A 21,031-nucleotide genomic window follows, 5' to 3' on the forward strand; every position below is an offset into this window, starting at 1 on the left:
CAATCAACTTCTTTCACTCTACTGAATAATTCTCAACAGCAAACGAAGTGCTCAGGAACCTCCCATCTTTTAAAATCCTACTTTGATACATTCCCCTCCAGCTACAATCTCAGTCTCCGTCTCCCTCCCAATTAGTTTTACCTAGTGCTGTTAACTTTTGTATATTGACGTTGTATTCAGCAAACTCAATGAAATCTCTTATTATTTATAATAATCTTCCTATCCAATGGATTTTCTGTGTAAATAATCTTACTATTTTTAAAGAAAGATGGCTTTGTCTGCTTTCAATTCTTATACCTCATTTCTCTTTCTTTTTTCATTGCACTGGTAGGACTATCGAATAATAGGGTGACAGTAGGTATCATCTTTTTTCTGATTTTAATGAGAATACATATAAAGTTTTACCATTGAGTGTGTTGTCTATAAAGGTATTGATTATATATTCTTTATCAAGTTAAGGAAGTTCCTGCCTATTCTGACTTTGCTACATTTTGGTGGCTTCTTAAGTACTATCTTCCTATTCACTAATCCTCTCTTCACCTATTTCATGTCTAGAATTTATCTTATCTATATATTTTACCTTTTCAATTTGTTCTTTTTTGTATTTGCCAGTTCTTATTTCTGTCTGCTTTATTTCACAATATCCTTTTTAAAGTAGATGTTATTTCTCTTTGAGTATTTAGACAAATTCAGTTTAAAGTTTTAGTCAGATTGTTCTGTTATTTAAATTTCTTTGGACAAAATTAATCTAGTGAATGTTGATTTTGTTGACTGGTTTTCTTACTGTTGAATATTTTTGCTTGGATACTAATTTTGAGAATGAGTATCTTCTCATTTTCTTCCATCCTAGAGGTTTTGTAGAGGTCTCTAGTTCAGAATCAAGTGATGATTTGAGATCTTTCCCAGCCATGGTGTTAGTGATCTCTCCCTCAATAGTAAGAGCATCCTAGTCTCTGTTTGCTGGGCTGTGATTATTTCTCCTGCCTCCATAGGCCTACAGTTTCCTATAAGCGATAGTCTCAGGTATGATCATCAGCAGCTGTTTTTCAACGTTCTTTCCTAGTAATAAAGCTTTACCTTACAGATTACCTGAGGTCAAATGTTTGAGACCAGCCTGGCTAACATGGTAAAACCCCATCTCTACCAAAAAATATAAAAATTACCCTGGTGTGGTGGCACGCGTCTGTAGTCCCAGCTACTGCTGAGGCTGATGTAAAAGAATCTTTTGAACTCAGGAGGGGGAGGTTGCAGTGAGCCAAGAAAGAGAGAGAAAGAGAGAGAGAGAGAGAGAGAGAGAGAGAGAGAGAAGGAGGGAGGGAGGGGAGGGGAAGAAGGGGGGAGGGAGGGGAGGGAAAGGAGAGGGGAGGGAGGGAGGACGGGAGGGAGGGAAGGAGGAAGTGGGAGAGGAAGGAAGCCCCACTTCAATGTTTCTAATTTTTTTTTTGAGATGGAGTTTTGCTCTTGTTGCCCAGGCTGGAGTGCAATGGCGCAATCTCGGCTCACCACAACCTCCACTTCCTAGGTTCAAGTGATTCTCTTGCCTCAGCCTCCCTAGTAGCTGGGATTACAAGCATGAGCCACCATGCCTGGCTAATTTTGTATTTTTAGTAGAGATGGGATTTCTCCATGTTGGTCAGGCTGGTCTGGAACTCTTGACCTCGGGTGATCTGCCCACCTCAGCCTCCCAAAGTGCTAGGATTACAGTTGTGAGCCACTGTGCCCGGCCCAGTGTTTCGTTTTAAGAAGTGAGCCTCACCTCAGTAATACACTGCACTTGAAGCAATTTTAGTCCCTGTCACTCCACAGGAGCCTCTAGCTGTGCTTCTGGATTTGGAACACAGCCAACCTGTAGCTTCAGCCTGGTTCACCATTTCAACATAATCTACCTAGAAAAGGAAAACCTGTATGTGATGAAACAGAATAGGGTTATGAATGCCGCGGAGTTGGATAGACCAGGGTTTCTTTTGCAGACTTATCACTTACTAGCTGGGAGATTGGGAGCAAGCTATCTAACTTGTTTGAGTCTTAGTTTTCTTATTCTTCAACTAGAAATGATAATGCCTACCTCACAAAATTAAGGGGATAAAATTTTAAACTGTGCCTGACACCCAACAGATGCTCACAGGACACAATTAGAGTAAGTATTAATAGTAATCATTTTAAAAGGTAAATCATGTTCTGAACAAATCCATATTTTCCAGGATTTTTTACCCCCTAAATATGGAGCTTGACTCAGAAGCCTTCTCCTTGCATTTCATGCCTCCCTCCTGACATTTACTAGTCAAGATGTTTAGTATATGAATTTTAACAGGCTGATCATGGGTTTTTACAACAAAATACATCTTCATTTATTTATACTTTATGATTTATGTCCAACTTTTAAAGTGTACTTGAGGTAGTTTACAATGAAAGTCACATATTCAATAAATTAGTTGAATAAGAAAGAGAAAATTAAACCATAGAGGAAGGAGGGAAAATAATTATGCCCAAAATCTGAGTTAATTGTTGTTACTGTAATTGAGCATTACATTTGTTTAAGGTTTCCTGGCAGCTAAAGGGAAAGGAAGAGGAAGTGTGACGAGTGACATCATTCTCAATGGCTGACGTTTTTCTATGAAATCGTGTAGCAAGGTTATGATGGGCTAGAAACCATGCAGGGTTATGCTCCATTCAGGATGTACGATGCAAAAGAGCAGAAGGGATTCTTTACTGGTTGGTGTCAGTTTTTTCTCATGGCTTTAGCAACAGGTTGGACGACTGTGGTTTTAGATGGCTTAGTGCAATAGGACTGGCGCCTGCAAACTGAGATTGAAAACTTAAAAAAAAAAATAAAGTTTAAAAAATTTTGGGTATAAAAAATACACATTTACTAAAGATTTGGAAACTTTAAAAGAATATAAAGGAGAAAACACAAATATCCTTACAATTCCAGTGCTCAGAAATAATCATTGTTAATATTTAGTAAACTTCCTTCCAGGCTTCTTTCTATGCATACTTTATTAGCTGACTTGTTGAAGTTCTTTCTGGCTCGATGATTCTACAAGTTAGGTGGCCTTTGTTTTATTTAATAATGCAAATAGCTACTGCTCATATATCATACATCTGATGTGCTCCAGATACTCTATTGGTGCATTACGTCGTTCCAGTCCTTCCAAGGAAGTTTTCCCTATTTGCAGAGAGGTTATGTAATTTGTCTAAATCACATGGAATGAAAGGAACAGTAAAACACAAATCTGGGTGTATCTGTGCAGCGTATTCTCTTTCTCCTACAATGTGTGACTTCTCTGAGACGCAGGAGTGTCCCTGATCCCTGCCACTTTTTGTGACTCCTGGAAGTGGGAGTGCAGGAGTCTGACATCAGCTCAGTTGGTTCACGGGCCTCAAATGGCCAGTCCAGAAAACAGAAGGAGCTCACTCCTCCCCTCTCACTCTCTCCTTTTGTCCCCCTCCCCCACAGGCCAGAGGTCAAGAAGCTAAACTGTCTAGGTTCCCAGGTTAGCTCAGGCAGCTGTTCAGATGGTTTTTGCTTTGATAAAATATTGCAACTTAAACCTCTTTCATGGGGATAAGGTTAAGAAAAAGTCAAGAAACCCAGTTCCATTGTTTTCAGTCCCAATGTTACCAAAGGGCATGTAGGCCTTTTGTTGTTATTGTTTTATTTTGTTTCCGTTTTTGTTTTGCTTTGGCCATCGTTATTACTGTGGTTTATAATTGAAACTTAGTGCGGATGTAACTTTCTTCTCTCCTGAGCTCCCTGTTCTGCCCAGAAACTTCTCTCTTGGGCAAGTCACAGACCACAGTCTTGCAGCAGTCCCAAGCAGCCACTAAGAGTCACAGATCCAGGCCACACTGTTGTCAGGGCAGGCTGGCTGCCATACCCAGAAGGGGCAGCCTGTTGTGAGTGGCCTTTCTCCAATGCAAGCAGTGTCCAATGTGCCAGGGGCCACTCCTGGCTGAAAATGAGCTACCCCTCTCCTTTATCACTTTTGGGGACGTAAGAACTAAGTCCAGAAGAACCAAGAAGAGGCCTGAATCTCAGAGGCTGTCGGTGGGCCATGCAGTGGGCTAAGATCCTTCGAGCAGAGGTCTCCCATGCAGAGAGCTCTGCAGCAGTCTGGATGAATCAGGCTGGGTTGCCAGTGGGCGTGAGTCAGCAATAAGATGCCCTCTCCCCACTACACTTGCATAACTCTAAACATAGGCTTTGTCTTCCCTAACAATCACTCATCTGGCTGTGGTACACCAGAGGCTACTTCCTGAAGGACATGTTCATGGGAAAAATATTTTAAAAGAGGGTGTCCACACCTGAGCTTCAGTACTGTGTGCAACGGTAATTCATCTCAATTGCTGGAAGTATAATACAATCACTTGTCACTTAACAACCAGGACACGTTCTGAGAAATATATCAATAGGTGGGTTTGTCACTGTCTATCTTAGAGTATACTTACCCAACCCAGATGGTATAGCCCACTACACCCCTAGGCTGTACTGTCCTATATGTGGTCGGTTGTTGACCAAAATACTGTTACGTGGCACATGACCGTATGTAGCAAACCATGAACAAGGTGGTTTTCCAAATGACTTGCCTCAAGATGTGGGACCCATTTAATAATAACAACAGGAACAACAGCAACAATGACAAGTACTTGTATAGCACTGGACATGTGGCAGACAGCTCACTAAGCACTTGATTGATATTAGCTCGTATATTTTCCCCATTTTACAGATAAGAAAACTGAGGCACAATGGTCTTAACCAACTTTTCCAACGTCACAGAGCTAGTAAGAGCCTGAACCAGAGCCCAGGAATTCCAGTTTCTTAACCCAGCTCAGAAGTTTGACTTGGATGCTCATGTTATGAAATAGAGGGGGATGGAAGAAAATTGTAAATCACACGTATTTCCCAGCTGATAACCTCTCAAACCTGAGGAGGGCTCAGGTTGGCTCTTGGCACTCGGCATGTCATGGTTCCATCATGCAAATTCCATGTTCCAGAGCTCACAGAAGTTGTGGCTGGCTATCTGGAAGGGGAGAAAAATACCCCAGACCCTATGCTAGCTGGAAATGTTTGGCATTTTGGGAGAGTCAGGGTGTGAAAAGCAGCCTGTTGTAATGCTAGAGGATGTCTGGACCACTCTGAGGAGGGGATTTGGCAACACTGCTCAGAAATGAAACACCATTTGTCAAGAAGAGACCCCACTGCAGATGTGGCTTAGCCTGGAGAACCATGAGAATTTCCACATGGTCAGTGGGAGGATGCTAAGGTGGCCACCAGGTTTTTCACTTTTCAGCTCACGGTCCAATGTCCTCCAGATCCTACGACCTGGGGATTGAAAACCATGGTAACTTTGAATGACTTTCTTGTTGCTGTTGTAACAAGTTACCACTAACAGAGTGGCTTAAAGCAATGACAATTTATCTTATAATTCTGGAGAACAAATGTCTCACATGGGTCTCACTGGGCTAAAATTAAGACATCTGCAGGGCAATGTTCCTTTCTAGAGGCTCTAGTGGAATATCTATTTGCTGGCCTTTTCCAACTTCTAGACGTGGCCCTCGGTACTTGGTTCATGGCCCCTTCCATCTCCAAAGCTGATACTGGCCCACTGAGTCTTTCTTACACTGCTTTACTGACATTGACTTTTCTGTCTCTCTCTTCCACATTTTGGGACCCTTGTGATTACACTGGGCCAAGGACAAGCTGCCTATCCTAAAGTCAACTGATTAGCAATCTTTTTTGCTTCCTTAATTCACCCTCACTATGTAACATATGCACAGGTTCCAAGGATCAAGACTTGGACATCTTTGGGAGGCCATTACTCTGCCTATCACAAGCCACAGATGCAAAGGGTGGAAACCCCTATAATGAACATTCTTGGCCCAGTTGAGGGCCTGATAAGCAGCTGGTGGTCTCTGCCACATGCTGGAGAGAAATCCCTGGGGACCTGGCTCAGAGAAAAGACTGGGAAATCACACAAACGCCTTTTAAAGAACTACAGATATGTCCATCTTCTGGAGAAAACCCAAAGTCAAAAAACTCATTTCTGCTCCCTGTCAGAACCTAAAAAAGAACCATCCTGTGGGGTCAAATCATTGACACAGGCAGCCTGGAATCCTTCTGAACAGTGACCACAAGGGAGAGTTTGTAGGAGAACGTGAGTTAACTCAGTTCTAAAATCCCAGAAGAACGCTTCCAGAACATGCCTTCATTGTGCACCTTGGATCTGTTAGGCACAGCTTCAAAGCCATTTCAAGCCTGTGGGTGTGTTTAGCCTGTGTGTACGACGGCAGCACACGTAGAACTCACAATGTGTTGTGTTTCTATTTCTTGGTCTTGAAGCAACCTGTCAGGAGTGTGGAGGAGTAAGGCCCGTGATTCAACCCTGTCAGGGTTTACTCTGTCCATAGATTTATCTGTCATACTCTGCTCTGGCCATCTCTCAGTTTTAGTCTGTCCAGCCTGAAACAGTTTAATTTTTAAATTTTTATGCATCTTTTTATGTTTTTTAAACTTTTGACGTGTGTAGCTCACGTGGGGATCGCAACAGCAGCTCTCCCTGTCGGTCAGTCAGGAGCAGTGCACACGCCATGCGCACCCTTGGGAACGTTGCTTGACCTCTCTCTGTCTCAGTGTCCTTGTCTGCAATGTGAGAATAATTACAGCACCTACCCCCTAGGGCTGAAGTAAGGAGTGAGTGAACCATGCAAAGTCCTTAGAACAGTATCTGGTACTTGGTAAAGCTGTAATACCCCATAGCTGTTATTATTATAAAAAGATTAAATAAGACGTGAACCTCTTCTCTTACTGTCACAGAACTGGCCATTTTGATGCCACCAGAACATTCACATTCACTCCATTTTGAGCCTGGCAGATGCATTCTTAAGCAATATGCTTCTTCATTTTGCTTTACAGGAATATAGTTGACCCTCGAACAACATGGGTTTAAACTGTCTGGGTCTACTGTCTAGCCTGAAACGGTTTAATTTTTGAATTTTATGCATCTTTTTATGTTTTGTAAACTTTTGAGATGTGTAGCTCATGTGGGGATTGCAACAGCAGCTCTCCCTGTCAGTCAGGAGCAGATTTTTGTTTGTTTGGTTGGTTTTTTTTTCCAATCAAACACGGATTGAAAATACAGCACTTGCCGGATCCGAACCTGTGTGTATGAAGGGCAACTTTTCCTATACAAAGGAACAGTCCCCCACTTACGCTAAGGGGTATTCCCACAAAGGTGGTTTCTTGTAGACATCAAGGCCCACTGTTGAGTGGGTAAATGACAGGCAGATGGAAAGCTGGGCACTTACGCCAGGGCCAAGAGAAAGCTCCTCTATCCAGCTTGGGTTAGGGACATAAATAAGGCAGAGTGGGTTCTCCCAGGGCTCTTTGGTGCTTGCTGTCTTCCTGACCCAACCCAAACCCAAAAGGGAACCTCCCAGACAGTGTTATGTTACCCTGACAGTCAATCAACTCCTGTTCATCCAAAAGGCCGCTTCGGACATAATGAACAGATCTTGGCCAAGTCCATTCTAATCCAGCTTCAACCTCCCGTGCCCCAACTCCACTTTCCGCTCTGTGCTTTGTGGCAGTGTTGAATATTATGGAACTGTCCTTGGGGGTCTGTTAAGAAGCCTTCAGGCTTCCCATCCCACGGCAGGACCGCTTGCTGGCCTCTGCCCTCAAGCCTGGAATGTGCGTTCCGCTCTCATCACAGCCTGCCTCTGAATGGCCAGATTCTCCCACCCAGGCTGGAAGAACTTCAGGGACCAAGAACCTTAACTCCAAATGGAACACAGGCCACAAAAATTCCTCAAATATGTACCCCAAAAACAAAAGGGTCCCCGGGGATTCACTTTATCTTACCAAGTTTCGGCTGAGGGGGAAACATTGTAATGGTGAGTATGAAAAGCTGTCAGAGAACTGTTCTGTTCAACAGCGATGCATTCCAGGCCTTATCTAATCAGGGAGCCCTCTTCACAGCTGGCGCAGAGGGTGTTCCTGCAAACTGTTCCTGAGTCAGGGAGAGGGGGCTTGATTTTAAACGCAAAATAATGGTCTTTTGGCACAGGCAAAGTTGGTTGGCAGTTGGGGGTTTGGGGTGACCTCTGACCCTCTCCCACAGTTCCGCCCAAGTCCCACTGCACAAAACTAAGCCACCCTCAAATCCCAGGCTCTAATTGGCTCTGGTTTGTTTTGCTTTTCTCTTCTATCCAGAGCTTCAAAAGGCACTTCGATAATTGTTTGAGGCATGAAAAAGGCAGGTTTCGGCTTTCCTAACTGGAATGGAGGTAATTACCATCTTCCACACACGAGCTGGTACATGCTTCAAATCAGATGGCTCTGGGTCGTTTTAGAAAGTGTAGCTGGGCCTCTGAGCCAGGAGAGGGAGGATTATGGAGCCTTCCAACAGCTCCATTCCAGAGAGGGAGGAATTCAGACATCCCAGAAACAGTGAGGGAAACTTCCAGATTCTTTTGCAGTCTCTTCAAGTCTGCCTGAGAGATTTGGCCTGAAAAGATTGTGCCTTCAACCTCATCCTGGAAATTCAGGTAGCATTTTTTTGGTTTTCTCTCCCAGGAGATGGAAGCTGACACCCCACATGACTCCCATCTTGTCTGTAATCAGCAACCAGGGCTTTGACCTGGGCTGTCCTCCTTTCCAGCCTCAGAAAGGGGTCAAACTGAGCCGGGTCTAGTAAGAGCTGCCTCAGAGAACCAGAACATGGATTTGCTTTTGTTCTCTCAGGACAGCAAACCCAAGTGGGGGCAGACTCAGACAGACATCCCACTCACGCGGTCCTCAGTGTGGACTGGGAGCAAGACTCCGCTTCAAATTTCAGCCTGCCAGCTGTGGGTCCACAGGCAGCTAACACCCATCTCTCATCCTGCCGCAGCCTCACCCAGAGTAGAAGGGTTGACCTCACAGCAACTCTGTGTTAAACTATGTTAAGGTTAACTTCATTTAACATAGGGTTAGCACAGGTTTAATATGAGGGGCTAACAATTACATGTAACAATTCCATATAAATGTTAGCTACTGCAATTGTCAGAGACATGGCCACTGGTGCCAATGGAACCACTCTGAAAATTCTGGACATTTTCAAGACTCTGGAGATTCAGAAAGGGAGGAAGAAAAGAAGCTGCTGCAGCAACAGAGCAGGGAAGCTAGAAGGGAACAGGGTGGCAGCCCCAGCTCAAAAGGGCTGCCCTCTCAAGGGCACACCTGAAACGTATTAGGTTGCCTGCAATTCCACAGATTAGAGATTTAGTTTTGCTTCTTCACAATAATATATCTCAAAGAGAACTGGCTGGTTAGACATTATTCATACATCTGTGTGAACTGGTTTATTTGCTCTCTGCCCAATACCTACACACTTAAAAGCTCGAGAGAGCAAAGAGCTTGGGTCTGAGTTAGGGACTAGGAAAGGAACAGAGAGTAATAACGTGGAGTCACGAAGCACTGTCCAAGACATAGCCAGCTGTTCAGATTCTAGAGCCCCAGTTCAAATCACTGTTTGGCCTGCAGACAGCCTGCCTGGCTCATGAGAAGAGAGGAGGGGGAGGTCAGATATGTCCTGGAGGGCCTGAGTTGCTTTTCTGATGTTGGTACTTTCACGTTGCCCACTTGTACAATATCCTTTGCAAATGGTTTCCGGGACTCCCTCTTTTTTGGGAGTGCCTCCTTCCTGAGCTCTGCAGATGGGTGGCCCAGGGAGCAGGCCCCAGCTGCTGCCTCTCCTCAGACATTCCATCCCTATGACCTCATCCAGGTGCAGGGTTTGAGTCACCTCTCCACTCCAGACTCTCTTGATTTGGCTATTCAGTGGCCTACTTGACAGCTCCCTTTCAAGTACGTCACCCAGAACTCTCCATGTCCCCTTACCCCTACCCCATGCCACCCAAAACAATCCAAACAAAAACCCCATCAGCACGGTCTCCATGGACATGTTCTTGATGCAGTCAACCTTTCAGGGCTATTGACATTTCTCCCTGTACCTTGTGCTTTTTTTTCACCGCCCTTAAGACAATGCATAATCACTTACTTATTTTCATGCTGACTTGTGTAATACCTGTTTCCCAATAGACTATAAAATTCATGAGACCAGATGGTTAGTCTCCTGTTCTTCCCCACACCCTAAGTAGCACATAGTAAGTCCTCACTATGTATTTGCTGAATGAACAGTGTTAAAGTGGAGATGGGTCCTGGGGTAAAGAAGAGTTTCTGGGCACAAAGAAAGGCCATGAAACCTGGCAAAAAATATGTGAGCTCATATCTTGTTTTCTTAAAGGGTCATTTGGCTTCTTCCTCCTCCCATCCGATGAAGTTTTATGTTTAACTAAAGCCCTGAACAGTTGGAACAAATGTATAGGAAATGACCACATGATCATGAATTTAGCAAACTTCTTCAAGCATAAGTGTCTAATATGAGGAGTGCCTAAATTACATGGATCAATATGGTTGCCTCTCAATTATCCATTCCAGTGGATAATCTAATAGCCAATAATCTAATCATTTATAATTTACTTGCCTATAACTCCATAAGTTTTACATGTGGCTTTGGATTATGTTTCTGAATTTGTATCAGAATATAGGGGGCTCTGATGGTTTAGGAATTCACAGTACTTGGAGCATATATATGTCCAATGTCACTACCCTAGTTGGCCATTAAGGATTCCTCTGTGTTCCAACTGCATGTAGAAAAAATACCGTATTATACTTGGGAGGAAAGTACATCGGTTTTTGTTTTTTAATTTTGTTTTGGAGACGGAACCTCGCTCTGTCGCCCAGGCTGGAATGTAATGGCATGATCCTGGCTCACTGCAACCTCTGTCTTCCTCAAGCAATTATTCTGCCTCAGCCTCCTGAGTAGCTGGGATTACAGGCGCATGCCACCACATCTGGCTAATTTTTTCATATTTTTGTAGAGATGGGGGTTCCATGTTGGCCAGGATGGTCTTGAACTCCCGACCTTATGATCTGCTCGCCTTGGCCTCCCAAAATGTGGGGATTACAGGTGTGAGCCACCACACCCAGCCTCATTGTTTTTTTTTTTTTGGACATAAAAATTGGGGTCCAAACCCCAGCTCTTGCACTTACTAGCTCTGTTTTCACACTACCTGTCCCAGTCTAAACCACTCCCTCAGGCAGGTGCAGAACAAGTCAAAAACAGAGTTAAGCTCCTTATGAGATTTCTGTTTTACATCTAGGCAAAGAAACTTTCTCTCTTCTCCTTTTCCTCTCTTTTCCTTTCTGCCTTAAAAAACCTTCTCTTCCAGTTCAGAGGGATGAAGTCAGCAAGGTGTTTGTTTTACAGAGTCATGCCTGGTTGTGAAAGCTGATAATGTCTAGACAAATCTGCAAGAAAAACACTGTCCTGGGCAATCGAATATGGAAAACGGACTCTGTCCTTTCCCTGGGCTCCACTGGCCCCACCAATGGTGCAAACGATGGTGACTTTCTCCACGTAGTACATACATCTGGACATTTGCTCATGCTGTCTTGGGTCAAAGTCTCAAGTTGGAAAATGGATTCATCCTGAGTTCCAAGGCAGAACCAGTCGTGTTGTCAGTGGGTAGCTGAGACCCCAGAATTCCCACCTCTTTTTCCTGTCATGAAGTTTATATCTCGAGGGAAAACAGCTGTCCATTCTCAGGCCAACTGGGACTGAAGCCGGCTGTTCCTTCCAGATGCCAAGAGTCAGATGCACACCCACTCTTTTCTCCTACTCCCTAAGGCTGAAGTCTCAAACTTTATTGAATTTATTAATAACCTTAGGGACTTGCTAAAAAGCATTTCCCCCAGGCTCTACCTCCAGAGAATCTGATTCAGTTAATTCAGGTTGGCCAGGAAATCTGCATGTTAAATAACAACCCTCCTGCCCCACCTTATTTCTGATCTCTAGGAAATTCCTAAGTAATTGGTCTGAGAATCATACTTTGAGTGACAATAGCTACAGTGGAAGCATTGGTGTGCCCATAAATGTTTAACAACCGGCTCTGGAGGTGGAAAAGCATGGTTTATAGCTTGCTGGTTTCTGTGGTATAAATATTCCCACCTTGGTCAACTCAAGCTACAAATAGGACATCATGATTGTGAAATCGGGAAAAGGTTTTGTGCAATCAGCACACCCACTGAGTGGAAGTGGCCGGATGCCTTCAAATGCTAGTTCCTAGGCTCTGGCATAGAAGGGCCACTGTCCAGTCCAGAATGTCACATCTCCGAAGTTTTTCCCCTAAATCCTTCATTTTTTGAACAGTTTGTTTTGCTTACTGGCTCCCAGAGACCGAGGAAGGGGGAAGAGGAGCTCCAGGAAAGAAAATGCAATTAGTGTAGGATGTTGGCCCGAATTACACTGCTAACCTTGTTCAACCCAGCTTTCAGCAGGGAAGGGGTTTCAAACACCTGCCTCTGCCTTCATTTGATAAGCTTTCTGGTCAACTCACATTAACCTGATCCTGCTGACCTGGAGAAGGATGAAAAGGCTGAGTGTCGGGGACCTGAGGGGATGAAAGGGGATGGGGGAAGCCTGGGGGGGCGCTCATATGACCCAGGGTCGCCATCAGCTTAAGGCTTCCCCTTTGTCTCCCGGCTCTGGCCCCATGTTTGAAGGTTCTGGTGATTTCCTCCCGCCCCCGACTAGGCGAACAGATGTGGAAAGCTCTCCAGTTCCCAGGGCTCAGGACACAACTGCCTGTTGTTTCCCGCCTGCAGACCGAGGCCAGCAGTCACAGGCGGAGCAGCTACGCAATCACTCGCTGAAGAGCTGAGCCCAGTCAGGTGTGGGCACAAGCCTACTCTGCCTGTTGGGAGTGAGGATGTGTAAGCCTAACTGAACAAGAATGGAAAACAATCATGCCCCCGCCCTGTCTTGCTCCAAGTCCACTGTGTAGGAATTTGGAGGCACTTTAGCAGAGGCAATGGCTTGAGCTCTTCACGGCAATCCAATGCTCACAGGTGCCGTGACCATCTGAACAAACGCAGCCTTCTGGGCCAACGGCTTCTCTTAACCCATATTGCAGGTACTGCTAACATGAGAACTTTGATCACTTCTAGACTGGAGTTGAGGGAACCCTGCTCCTCTAAAAAGCGTTTTCCTCAGCCCACTGAACTTTCGGGGCTCACTGGATCAAGGCGGTAGAAGAGTTACAAAGGAAGGGGTGTAAGTGTTGGCTTCCCTATGTACCTTAATTACTCAACACTGACAGTTTCAGAAATGGCTTAGAGCCTAGCTTCCTCACCATGCATATACCTTTGACAAGTGGGACAAATAAAAGCATAAACATATATCCCTTAAATGAAATACCTGTCTCATATCTAGTCCATCTACAAGAATAAGCTGATACCTAACGACATGTTTTCTAGTTTATGCAATGAACAGTGGTGATTACAATTTTGCATGAAGACCCGGTACATACACATCTTAGCATAGAGCACATTGACCTGTAAATGCTACAAGTAGTAGAATGGCAGCCATCTCCTAAAGCACTGATTCTCCAAGTGAGGTGTGCAGTCCCCAGAGATCCCCAAGACCCTATCACAGGTGTCTGCAAGCGCAAAACTATTTTCATAATAATACCAAGATGTTACTTGCCTTCTTCTCTGTGTTGCCGTCTGGTTAACATTGCTGGCGCTGGACTATACTGGCGTCATGGTATTCTTCACTGCTACAAACTTACAGGGGAGAAAAAAAGCCAGTTTCACTGAAGAATAAAATGAAAGGTTTTTGCTTTACAAAATCATGTCTGATTGTGTAAATTAGACAGTAAAAATTATTACTTTTATGAAATCTTGCCCAAAAGTGTACTCCTTCCTCGCTTTTTTTCTTCCTCCCCCCTCCCTCTCTCCCTGTTTCTCTTTCTCTTTCTTCTGTGTGATGACTTGGAAAGAAAGTATCAAGTATTTCTGGTGCATCCTGAAGTATGATGGTCATCGGGAGGAAAAGCACTTGGTCAGTGTCCCGAGCTGTGAGCGGCACCAGCCACCTGCATGGAACACAGCGTTTACCCAAAAGGACCAAATAACCCATGGTTATTCAGATTTGGTTACTTGACAGGCATTTTCTCAAAAATGAACAAACTGAGCTCATGACTTCAAGAAATACAGTAATTGACAGTATTTTCTGCCAAAATAGAAATATGAAGCAGAAATTAGAAGTTTTAAAAACCTGTCTCTGCCATAGTGAATGTAACACCTTCCCAACACTTATAGAGGTTTTTGATGAGATCAGTGGTGATATTAACAAAGAAGAACTTTTAGTTTTCATCATGAAATATATCAAATTAGAAAAATTTGCATGACTTAGTGAAGCAATATTTTCCAAATGACCCATGCATAGTATTACAAAATCATGCATAGGCAAAGATCTATTCAGAGTACAAGCCAGACAAATGAATTTTAACATAACAGCATAAAAAGTTCATTGATATAGTTTCAGATTCCACATTGCAACTAACCTTAGTAATCTACTATTAGTTGGGTTTTGGTATAATGTTAAAGAATATTCACAATTATCTGAAAAGACTATTAAAATACTCCTCCCTTTTCCAACAACATATCATGTGAGGCTGGGTTTCCTTCACATACTTCAACCAAAACAACACTATCACAGCTGATTGAATGCAGAAGCCGATATGAGAAACCAGCTGTCTTCTATTAAGCCAGACATTCGAGAGATTTGCAAAAATGTAAAACACTGTCACTCTTCTCACTTGGGTTTTTTTTAAAAACACAGTTATTATATAACAAAATGCTATTTTTAATGTTTAAATGAATTAATAAATATAGGCATTTTAATAAATTACTAAATGTTAATTTATTCATTAATCATAAATAAATATTAAATGAACAAATATTATTTTTCGGTTTTAGTTTTTAATATGGTAAATTATTTAATTATCTATTGCTGTATAGCAAAGTGCCCTAAAACAACAGTGGCCTCAGGCAACAGTAATCACGTGTTATCTCTATGGTTGCTGTGGTTAAGCAAGTCAGGGGTGGCTTGGCTAGGCAGTTCGGGGCAGGCAGTCTCTCATGAGGTTGCAGTCATCTGAAGGCTGAACTGAGGCTGGAGGATCTGCCTCCAAGTCAGGCCAGTGTTGCTGGCTGTGAACAGGAGGCCTTGGTCCTTCCCCATGTAGGTCTTTCCCCGGTGTACTCAAAACACAGGAACTGCTTTTCTCTGGAGTGAACAAGAGAGGCCAAGTAGGAACAAGCAGTCTCTTTTAAAGCCTAGCCCCTGAAATCATTTACCATGACTTCTGCCATTTTCTACTTGTCACACAGACCAGCCCTGAGTCAATGTGGGAAGAGACTACACAAGGCCATGAATACTAGGAGATAAGATCTTTGGAGGCTGTTCTAGAAGCTGGCTACCACGGGATCTATCAATAGATACAACCCACATAAACCAAGGCTCTTCAGGATCATCATTAACTGTTAAGGATATACAGAGGTCCTTAAAGCCAAAATAATTTAAAGTTGCCAGCCTAAAGAAATTGGGTGTGGTAGCTCATACCTGTAATCCCATCACTTTGGGAGGCAGAGATGGGACGATCACTTGAGGCCAGAAGTTTGAGACGAGCCTTGTTTTAGAGGTGAGTGAGACCCCATCTCTAAAAAAAAAAAAAAGAAAAAAGAAAAAAAAAAATTAGGCATGATGGTGCACACCCGTAGTCCCAGCTACTTGAGAGGCTGAGGCTGAAGGATCCCTTAATCCCAGGAGGTTGAGGCTACAAGTGAGTTGTGATTGCATCACTGCAATCCAGCCGGGATGATAAACGGAGACCCTGTCTCTCTCTAAAAAAAAAAAAAAAAAAAAATTATTGGTCCATATCTCTAAAACGCCTTTGCTGTCTATCTTTGTCCTGTTTCTCACAGTTATACCATCATTTAGACAACTTCTTGCCCACTCACCCTCCACAAGCTTGGACATAGGTCCTTCTAGCTCTGTTTCTTCTGAACTTGAGTTTGCTGGAGACTCCTTTATGGGTTTTAACACTCCCCATAACCTTTGTCTGATTTGTACATAGAAAAACATCTCCAAAATTACAAATAAATTATTAAACTAAAGGTCAGTAAGATTACTGGACATAAAATATTTGAAAATAAATTATATTTCAATAAGATACACAAATAACCGGCAAACACATAAGAACTATCTTTAGTTAAACTTGCTCTCTGCAGATTCCAGCCACACCTCCCCAGGAACAGAGGTTTCCCGGGCTAGGTCAGGCCCCCCTCCATTACCTGCTTTATAGAAGACAGGGAAGAAAATTACTCACTGTCTGTAATTTTATTTAAGAGAGTGCAAGAATGTCGTATTTGAGCCTTTCACTCTTTTTTCTTTGTATTTCTTATCGGAAATGAAAGAAAACAGCCAGTGGAGATAGGATCTCAGGTCTAGAATTCCTAGCAGGTAATTTGGGAGTTGAAAACAAATCTCCCCTGAAATGCATTAAGCAGGTGAAGGGGATTCCAGTTTCAACTCTTAAACCACACCTTATCCTGGCCTGGCAAATAACTTCCTTCTAGCCCCAGGCAAACCCCAACTTCCACCCTCCAAAAGCCTGCAGTTAATAAACGTTTAAACAACAACAAAAACCCCTCGTGGAAAAAGGAAGACTGACTGGAGGCAGAGATACTAGAAGGGCTGCTTGAGAGCCCCTCTCTGAGAGCCACGCCCACAGGAGGAAAGTTTAGCCAGGGAAGCCAGGGCCTGGAGCCGAGGGACCCAAGGCATGGTGTCTTTCAGAGCATCAGAGCAGGGTAAATATCTGACTTGAATCAAATGATTATTTTTCTTGATCAGATTTGTCCACTTGTTTCATTAGAACTTCATACCGCTAACCCTGGTCAGACCCTTGAAAATGGCCAAAATCTCCAGGTTGCATGATTGAGCTACAGTATGTCCTGCTTCCCGCTAAGTGCTGCAAGACTAGAGTTTCTGAACCCTGGTCTAGATAAGTCAGCTGAGGGCTGGTAAGGAAGTTCTCATGTGTCCAGACAGAACTGAGAAAAACAAGGATCATGTTGTGGGAATGTGCTCCGCAGTACTTTTGATTCCCATTTGACGTATCAGAAAATGGAGGCTCAGAGAGCTTGAATAACTTGTCACAAAGTTAGTCAGCAGCAGAGCAAGGATGGAGATTCACACTGTCAATCACGGTGACTACCCTTTGCTGAGCACCTGTCATGAGACAGGCAAAGCACCTTGTGCTTTGTGTGTGTTAACTTGTTCAGTTCTCATGGATTGCTTCCTATTTTAAAGAAGTGAAACTGTTCAACGGAGCTTCCTGCTGCAAGGGAAATCTTCTTCATCTCACTGTCCAATAGGTGACCACCAGCCCCATGTTGCTATTGAGCCCTTGAAATGTGGTGAGTGAAACTGAGGGACCAGATTTTTAAATTTTATTTCACTTAAATTGATTTAAATGTAAACAGCCACACGTGGCTGGCAGCTACTGCACTGACCGGCAAGCTCTAGGAGGTTCAGTAGCTTTTCCAAAAGCCAGCTAAGTGATGGGGTGAGGGTACTGTTGTGGGGCTGATTGAGCCCCAAATCCATGCATTTCCCCTTTTCTCTCTGCTCCCCTGTGAGGTGGCCTGCCTTTTCCAAAGTGAAAGACCCTGGAAGGAAACTGACCAAACAGTAAGCAGCCAAAAATTAAGCCAGACCCTCTAAAGGTGGAGTCCGTATTTGAGCCTTCTTCTGAATATGTCTGGAAGCCCCCATGGGTGGCCAAACAACCCAGCTGGGGGCTTGAGACCCTGCACCAGTAACCTCCCAGAGCCCACCATGGCCCGTTTGGCTGAGGGTTCTGTGACTCACAGATTCCAACCCTGCAATTTAAACAGTAGTATTTCCTTTTTCTGGGCTTAACACTAATTGGTAGAGAGGTGGTGCGCTCCCAGGCCCAGCCTCACCCTGTCAAAACATGTAGCTCTCAAACGTTCCTACTGGAGGCACCACCCATGAGGCATGGCTACCATTGCCACGTGTCTAAATGCCAGTGCTTAGCCCAAGCTGGCCCCCTGTTTTTCCGTGAGCCTCTCTACAGCCTCCGAATGTTCGTCTTTGCTGCATCACTCTCCTCCAAAGCCTCCAAGGACATCCTGTGAAGCTCAGAACAAAATCCAAAGTCACCACTTCCATGGCTGGCCCCTGCCCCCTGCTCTGACCTCATGTACCACAGTTGTCCCCTTTGTTCACTCTACTCCAGTCCCTGGCTTCCTTACCGTTCCCAAACACATCACACTTGTCCCTGTCGCAGGGCTTTGCACTTGCTACTCCTTCTGCTTGAAATCTTCTGGGTTGAACACTGCTTACTCTCCCTTCATCCAATCTCTGCTCAAATGTCACCTCTTCAGAGAGGTCTTCTTGCGTAAAATAGTGCACCCCTCGCTGCCATCTCTTACCCTGCTTACTTTTTTCAAGGCACTTATCACTAGTATGTATGTTTGTTGATTTGTTTGCTTCCTATCACCCATACTAAGATGCAAACAGGGTAAGAAGGAACAGTGTTCTTTTTTCACCCTGTATCTCCAGTTTCTAGAATAGAGTCTGCCACATGTGTGCTCACTGAATATTTGTTGAGTGAATAAGTGAATGCATGCATGCATGACTGCCTACACAGAGTGTGGGGGCCAGGGGCAGAGGCAGGCTCAGGCTGTCTCCCTCTACACAGACCCGCACTTCCATGATTTGGACGCCAAACCATGAGAAACAAAGAGATTTGCCAGTGTAATTTCTTTTGCCCTGGGAAAGTTAAAGATCACAGATAATCCAGAACTCAGTGCCAAGTTCTCTGATTTATAATCGAGGAATTATCCACACAGAGGTAAACAAGAGCAAAGGACTGACAAGCAAACTGTAGGAGGAGAATGATGAGAAACAGACGGAGAGACCCATGCAATCTGCAGCCTTCAGCTAGCCTGGGTTCCCGCCAGCTCTCACTCAAATTTCGATCCAGAGAATCTCTGCTGATGTTCACTTCCAGATTCCTCTGGGCCACACGGCCAGGTGGCAATTGGGCGCAGGGGTCACTGCAAGTCACCTCTCTACCTGACAATGATATTTTGCACTCATCTTAAAGGCACACCCAAGAGGGCAGGCGTTTCCCAAAGATGCCCCAGGCCCACAAAAGTCACCAGACTTTCCCCAAACCTAGATTTTGGAGGGAAGTCCTTTCCTTCTTTAATGACAGAAATGTGTCTCTTTTATTCCACCACTAAAAACTTCAAAGAAACTAAATTAGCAGTGCCTAGAAGCATCTGACACATAGGAGGCAGTAAAAACTGAATGAATGAATGATGGTATCAACCCAAAAGGGGAACAGTGGTCTCATGAAGAATGGGATAGTCAAGCAAATCCTGGGCTCCCTATGCCTGCTAGATCACTTTGGATATGCCCTGAGGCCTCAGTTTCCCTATTTATGAAATGAAAGCCTGGCCTCGCTGAACTCCAATTTCCCTCCCAGCTCTGACACTCTCTCATTCTCTGAACACGCCTTCAGAGCTTCTTTATTGTAGACTAGTTCTTACACGTGTCCTGCTGAGAGCAAGGCCCGCTGGTCTGGCCTTGTTTTTAAGAACCAGAGGTTATTTAATAGCAATTCTCTCAGAATATTTTTCATGTCTTCCATGAAAGAAGGTTCTGGAAGGCAGCCATCATCAAAATAGGAAGTAACGCCAGGTTGGCGTGCCATTTATCAGATAATACGGGCTTAACCAAAATTCCTGTCACCCCCTATGGTGATTCTGGGAGCTTGACCAGATTTCAGAGGTTTCCTATTCAAAGTGGTGAGAAATCATCTCTGTGGCTTGTGGGATTTGATACCTGTTTCCCTTCTTTCCAGGGCTCAGGGCTGTGGGTGCCAAGTGAAGGCTCCAATAACCCATCTCTTCCTCCTGGGGTCTCAGGGCAGCCCTTCCAGTCTCAGAGCAGCGTTCCGTCCTGTAGGCCGTGGGAATGCCCATGCGGGCCCATATCATTCCTATCTACTTCACATTTCACTTTATGCTGTCTGAATATCTGAGCATTTCTTCCACTCCTAGAGGTGTCCCAAAGCACTAGTCCAGCAGAATTCAGACTCCTTTCCCTTTCCCAACTCTACTCACAGCCTCGACTCACCAGGAAGAGAAAGAGCATCTGACCGAGAGTGGGACCAGGATTCCAGACCGGCTTTAGATGAGCATCTCTCTGGGCCTCAGTGTCCTCGGATGGGCGACACGTGGGGACTGGGTGTGGCTGCTTGTCCTGCCCGTTCCAGCTTTATGATTTTCCCCAGCCCAGAGCCGGAGCTGGCCCCTCTCCAACAAGAAAGCCATGGTTTGTATGTGACGTAGCGGCTACAAATGCAGGGGCATTTTTTTCCTTTTGTTTTTAATGATCCGAGGTACTCTAGGAAGAGACAAACATTTTTATGATCCCAGGAACCAAACAACATAATGAAAATCATGGCAACCATCAGCCCAATAAAACCATGGCAAAAGCCTCCACATTCTCAAACAAGACCCTGGGAATTTAAAGCTCTCAGAAGCTTTAAGTGGCTCAGGCCTTGCTGAAGGCCTCCGGACGCCAGCTGATGGCTGATGAAAGGATTTTAACGCGCCACTGAAATTCTCTTTTCCTGAATAACCACTTTGAAACCTGTTAATTACAGACACACAACCAGCCCTAGCCCCCCAACAGGACCCAGGGCTTCTACCAGGGAGAGCCGGGCTCCAGAGGCTGGCCGCTGCCTTGGCGCTGCACACGCTTTGTGTTGGGTGACTTTGCTTCAGGAAGAGAATCCAAAGTAATGAAAACCACATGGCCACTCCCCCGCCCCCAGCCTCCTACTCTACCTCCCTCCCCTGGAGACAGAGGCCGGCTCAGTCTAATTTGGTCCAGTGTTTTTGTTTCCTAAAATCTGTCTTGGGCCCTGGGCCATTAATAGGTTGCAGCTGATTTTAATCTACATGAATCAGAGACTTCGCTGCTTTAGTTTTAAGGAGATTACAAATTGTGTGTCCCGCAAACTCAGGATGGAGGGG

The 21,031-nt window shown here is 44.5% G+C and overlaps 1 protein-coding gene across 2 annotated transcripts in view; it reads right to left on the reverse strand.

Moving 5' to 3' along the window:
• Positions 1 to 21,031, reverse strand: part of RAD51B (RAD51 paralog B) — a 747,205-nt gene that overhangs the window by 47,744 nt on the left and 678,430 nt on the right. The window contains exons 13-15 of one of the 2 annotated variants that reach the window (XR_012516148.1): positions 20,127 to 20,396; positions 15,513 to 15,609; positions 13,590 to 13,669 (exon numbers count right to left, since the gene is read on the reverse strand). The gene's annotated coding sequence lies outside the window, so the exon portion shown is untranslated. Of the gene's footprint in view, positions 1 to 1,346; positions 13,670 to 15,512; positions 15,610 to 20,126; positions 20,397 to 21,031 lie in introns of those variants that run through there. The other variant, XR_012516149.1, reaches the window with a different exon arrangement.

Source organism: Saimiri boliviensis, chromosome 2 (genome assembly GCF_048565385.1).
Source record: "Saimiri boliviensis isolate mSaiBol1 chromosome 2, mSaiBol1.pri, whole genome shotgun sequence".
Classification (NCBI taxonomy): domain Eukaryota; kingdom Metazoa; phylum Chordata; class Mammalia; order Primates; family Cebidae; genus Saimiri; species Saimiri boliviensis.